Here is a 6,000-nt window from a genome sequence, read left to right on the forward strand (position 1 = left end):
TTGTATTCATTAAACTCTACCTACAGGTCCTCACCCAGAATCTGCTCTATGCCAAAGCAGCGTGCTGCTGTTAATCCTCCTTTATAGATTAGGCAGTAAAATAAAGAGGGTGGGGCTGAAATGCAGGGGAAGTCTGCACACGTGTTTGGAAAAGAAGAAAAGGAAAAGCACAGGGAATTCTTGTTCTCTCCTTCATGTTCTGAGTTGCCAGGGTTGTCCAGACACCACTGAGAGACACAGGGTTTTTTAGCACTCACAGTATTTTTACTTCCATAGGGTAAGTGCTACATGTAAAATGGGAATTTGGAGACAAGATCAAATAAATGCCTTTCAAACTGAGTCCACATTGTTATTTCTGGATCCCTTCCTTCTTTGTGTGTTAAGGAGGAAATAATAATAATCATAGCTGACATTATTGAGCACTTACTATGTGCCAAGCACTGTGGTATGTTATTTACGTAATCTCGTTTCATTCTTCTAAGATGCCTATGAGGGCCGGGCGCGGTGGCTCACGCCTGTAATCCTAGCACTTTGGGAGGCGGAGGCGGGCGGATTGCTCAAGGTCAGGAGTTCGAAACCAGCCTGAGCAAGACCCCGTCTCTTAAAAAAAAAAAAAAAAAAAAAGATGCCTATGAGGTAGGTGCTTGTGTTGCCACCCTTTTGCAGATGATGTCATTACAGTTTAGAAAGGCAAAGTAACTTGAGCAAGTAAGTGGCAAAGCCGGGATTTGAGCCCAAAGCTTCCAAAGCCTCACTCTTAACATGGATGCCATAATGCCATCTCTAAATACTTTCCTTAAAAGTATGTTTTCATTTAAAATTTGGTGATTGCTCCTTAATAATAGTTCTGCTATTATCTTAATCTTTACAATTTTCTGCAATCAAGTGATAGGGTTCCTTGGAGGCAGAAACTGTGTCTCTCTCACCTTTGGATCCCCTGCAGCTCTTAAAACAAAGTATTTTACCCAGAGTAGGAGCCTAAATAATTATTTGTTGAAATGCACTTTACATTATCTCTGTATCTAAAAAAAAAAAAAAAAAAAAAGCCCATCTCAACAAGTCCACTTTCCAAACACTGGGGTTTTCCTCTTCTTTATAGCCATCCCCTTCTCCTTGTTTTGTTTTCAAAAGGTTGATTTTGAACTGGAGGGACATTGCAGTTGTCTTGTCACTTAGCAGGATTTGAAAGTGAGAGTCTGTGTAGTGTTTTAGCCTGCCCTCAGCAATCAGGCCTCACACTCGCAAGGCTCTGATTGTAGGAGTTGCCTTATTTGCATTGATGAGGATGAGCCAGCTGCTAGAGCATACAGAACTGCACCTGACACAATCACCGAGTTCAGGATTAGCGCGGGGAATCAGGAATCCACTGCGCTGGCTGTGTGGCAATCTCAGCCCTACATTAGAGTCACTCATGCAAAATGACCCAAATTTGCAATGAGCACAATTAGCAATCCAAAGATGCGTGTTAACTTGGGGTCCTGATATTTTCCTACATTTCTCTAAATTAAAAATAATAAATACACTCTTTCCTGGACAAGTCTGGGCATGGAAACAATTCAGGGGATTACGGGTTTGTAAAAAAAAAAAATGTACAAACCCTAGAAAATGTGGATTTCTTTGGGTAACTAGTAACACCCCCACCACCACCACCACCAGAGGTATTAAGTTTTGCATCAAATGGGGTAAGGGCTTCGTGGTATCATGCCTCTTTTTAAATCATTAGAAAATAACTATTTACAAGGGTAAAAATAATAATAGCTATAATATGTGGGAAAGGAAAAGTTAAGTTTTAAAGAAAGGATTTCATATTTTATATTATTTATTAATATTTCTGAGACTATGTTTGGGTCACACATAACCACAGATACATGCAGTTATTTCAGGATTTCCTAAAAGTACAAGGATTGTGTTGAATTTTTATTAAACAGAGTTTATAAATCAAATTGAACATTCTCAAACCCTGGGCTGTGTTTCCATATGTTTGTAATCTATAGGTATTGAAATGCTCACCTATACTTTAGGAAAAAAACCCACAACATTTTGCAAAGATTGAATAAATGATCATTCGAAGCAAAAGCATGCAGTTCAAAAGCTAAACCTCCCATTGGAGAACAGAAAATTTAATGAGCTTTTAATGGAATGCAATGCTCAGAGTAGTAAATTATTTGTTAGTTGACGATGCAATCAGCATGCTGATTAAGGTTGCTTGGTTTTTTACTAAACATTAACTGAATGAAAACGGGTAGTCCTTGTTCTGCTTGGGGGGCTTTAAGGAAGCAAATGGACTTTCAGAACAGAGATTGTCAATAAAGGTGAGTGCACTCCAGGTGTCATTTGAATATGATGATAAAATACTAGTGATAAATATTTAAAAGCATTTTAAATCCACAATGTTCGCCTAGAGTATTATGGACTCTGTTTAAAGAAACAGTGGGCCTTAGCAGGCCTAACAACAATCCCTCTATCTCTCTCTAGAAAGAAATATCTAGATCTGCTTTCTTTTATCGCAAAAGAAAAAAGGGGGGTGGGTATGCTTTGAAAATATAAACTAGCATGGGTTCAGGGACCAGGAATTGTTTGGGAGTTTGGAATGTAAACCTATAAAAAAGACAAAAAGGACAAAAATCAAAACAAAGAAAAAATATTCTGACAGCAAATAAAAGAGACATCTGTTTCTCTGGATAGATTAAGATAAAAATTTAATTAAACAGTTTCAATATTCTGACGTTTTAAAATAATTGCTATTAGAATATATATATTTAAATTTATAAATGATGGCATTCTCAGGGCAAGAAATATTGTGATATTGGAATTATATTCTGTCTAATTTAGGAGGTCTGAAAAGGAATTAAAGAAAAAAATATTGGAAATAAATTATGTAATGCTTATTTTTGTTGTTAGAGTGCTAATACAAAATTTATAAAAATATCATTTACTATATATTAATTGATATGTACATTAGCCATAAAATATTGCTTCTGAGAGAGATTTTGTTACTTACTCTGTTTAAATTGTTAGATTTATTTTTCTCCCCAAAGAGGGGTTTTTTGTTTGTTTTTCTCCCTACCAAGTGAGGAATCGTGGGTTTGTAGGTTAATTTTCTTTGAATAGCTACAAAGTTCCTTTTCTATAAATCCCAATTAGTTTCATCATCGGTGATTCTCTGGCAATGATCAGGTACCCTTAAAATCCGATAAATAACTACCTCTCACTTTTAACTATTCCTGTTTATGACCCAAGAGGTTAAAAGCCTTTGACTGGCATTTGACTTCTGACCTCATATAAATGTTATCTTATCAGTTCCTGCTTGTTAACTTGTATTGAGTGCTTGTCCCTGATGGCTTTTAGATAAAGGGTTGTGGGTTTTTTTCCTTTTTTTTTCTTTTTAATATATTTCCTATAGGAACTAAGCCATTTGCTTTGTTCTTTGCCTAGCGTAGTCAGGATTACACAGTAACCTGCTGTAAATCTGTTAGAAAGCACCAAATATACTTTTATTTATTCCCCACATTATTTTTAGTTTAGCTTTATGGGTGGGATTTTATGATTAAAAGTATATATTTATTATAATTAATACTAGTAATTACTAGTGATCTTAATCTTTTAACATGTTTGTCAGGAAGCTGGTTAAGTTGATATTCTCTCTTTTTAAAAAAATAAAAAAAATAGAAAAACAATTTTAGCGTTGCATTTTGTACCAGCATGAGATGAGTTAGAGAGATAATTTATGGAAATCTTGTCTCCCCAGACTTCAGAAGTCCGCCTAATGAGAGAGTCATCAGTAAGATATATCTTTTTTAAAAAATCAAATCCAAACCATGAACAGTGCATTTTCTAACCTTTGGGGAGGAAGGTGGTGGCCTGGCGCCCTCCTTTGCCCTTCTGTCCTAAGAATTAAGAAGGATTTTGGCCTTTTATTCCATTGCAGCTGTGTATGTTGTTCACACATTCAAGTGTGCATGTGTGTGTCTAGTCACTATGTATAAACCTAAATACATTTGAATGTTTGCATTTTAATCTCTCTCCATACCTCAATGGCATCATGAGGGTATCCTAGGCAGATGTTGGTGCCTCAGAGGCTGCCTCATTTGCAAATGACCTACAATGTGATTTCTAAACAAAATATTACGTTAATTTCTATGTTGAAAACAGGCAGTAAGGGGGAGGAAGAAGGAAGAGGCAGCCATCTTGGAGTCATTTTGCCTTTTAGCCTCATTCTTTTTCCTCCTAATGCTCGACAGTTAGAATATTATCTTTATTTTTAATTGGCCCTCAACATAAAGCAAGAGGCATATACAAGAGACCTTTGTATTCGTGTTTGGAGCAGAAAAAAGTTGTAACCTCTTTGGACTTTAAATAATAACTGCGACTATAGACAGACTACATCTATTATTCTCTATCCTTCTAAATAAATATACATATAAATGAAGCATTTGCCACAGCTTGTAAGAGACCTGTACAAAACCTATTAAGGGAAACAAATGTCTATTTGGACCATTCATTTACTGCTATCTAAAGAATTAATATGTCAGTAAAGTTATCTGCCCTTCCTCCTCCCCCATTCTTTCTTTTCTCCCCAAACACACACTCACATGCACGCACACAAACACACACATTCAGACACCTCTACCATGGAGAAATGGCAACCCTGGAAACTTTTTTTTTAAATGGGAATTCCCTTTCTCTTAGGTCATGATATTTAAGAAAAAGGAAAAAAAAATGACAAAAACAAAACAAAAACAAAAACAAAAAACTCCCAGCATTTACTTTTTATTTTGTTTTAATTTTCTGTGTGTGGAGAGCTGCTATGGCTATATAATGTTCCAACACTGCTTTCATCATGCTCATATTCTGGCAACGCACAGGTTTAATGCAATTTGTCCTAACTTTTCATTTCAACCATTGCCTTTCTCAAAGTGGCCAGAGTTTAAAGACTGCAAAAGCAAAGGGAAAAGAAATACCACGGCAGGGGGAAAAAACAAACCAACCCCCAAACTGGTGCTGGTATTCACTGCATTGACACATTCTCAAATGTTTTCTCTGTAGTTATAACACAAAAGCGCTTTCTTCCCTGTTTTGATGTGTTAAAGACAGAAAGAGAGGACACTTCGAAGTGGTAAAATAAGTATTTGGAAAGCTCAGGGAAAGTATTTCTCCTTTGAATGTCCAGCATGTGTCAATAACATATAGATACTCTACAGTTTAATAGTAATTAAATTTTTTAAAAATGGAAAGAGTGTGAAAAGTTAAATTTAAGCATATTGTATTGGATCTACTGAACTTTTAGCCTTCTTTTTTGTATAATTAGGAAAGCATCCAGAGCCAATCATTTTACTATCTCTGAAATAAGGAGAACAGGAATGCTAAGTCCCCCTGAGAAGTATATGAGTGGATCACTAACAAATTATTGTCTAATTCTGATATTTGGCAGAAAAAAGCATAAACTTTACTCCTGTAATATCAGTAATATGAACTAATTTTCCAAGGCAATATTATTTGCAGATTGTTTTACTGAGTAAAACAAATAAGGATTTGAAAGATAAATAATGACCTGGTTCCTAAACATGGTCTCCTATTCTAAGTACCAAATTCTCTGAATTGAATCCAAGAGTCCTTTACAATTGTACTTTGTATCTGTTTTTTTTTTCTTTTCTTTTTTTAAAAAAAGATTTAAAAATGTAAGCTAGATGATTTCAAAACTGTTGAAAGTTATATCACATTCTTATTCATATCTAATTCATATTTTAATATGTGGTCATTAATTTTAGTATATCTAAAGCAGAAAGGTGTGTTTACTTAAACCAGTTCCTATACCAATCAAACCTAACTCCCTCCAAATATTTTTGTTGTAATAATTTTAAATCATTGTAGTTGGAACAAGATGAAGGGAAATCAAGGCCTTAGGGTTTTCTGGATAGCTGTATTATCTCCCTTTATAAAGTTACTTATGGCTGTATTTTAAAATATTACTTATACATTTATATGTTTATAAACATACCC

The sequence above is a fragment of the Microcebus murinus genome, chromosome 11 (assembly GCF_040939455.1).
Source record: "Microcebus murinus isolate Inina chromosome 11, M.murinus_Inina_mat1.0, whole genome shotgun sequence".
NCBI classification, from domain to species: Eukaryota; Metazoa; Chordata; class Mammalia; order Primates; family Cheirogaleidae; genus Microcebus; species Microcebus murinus.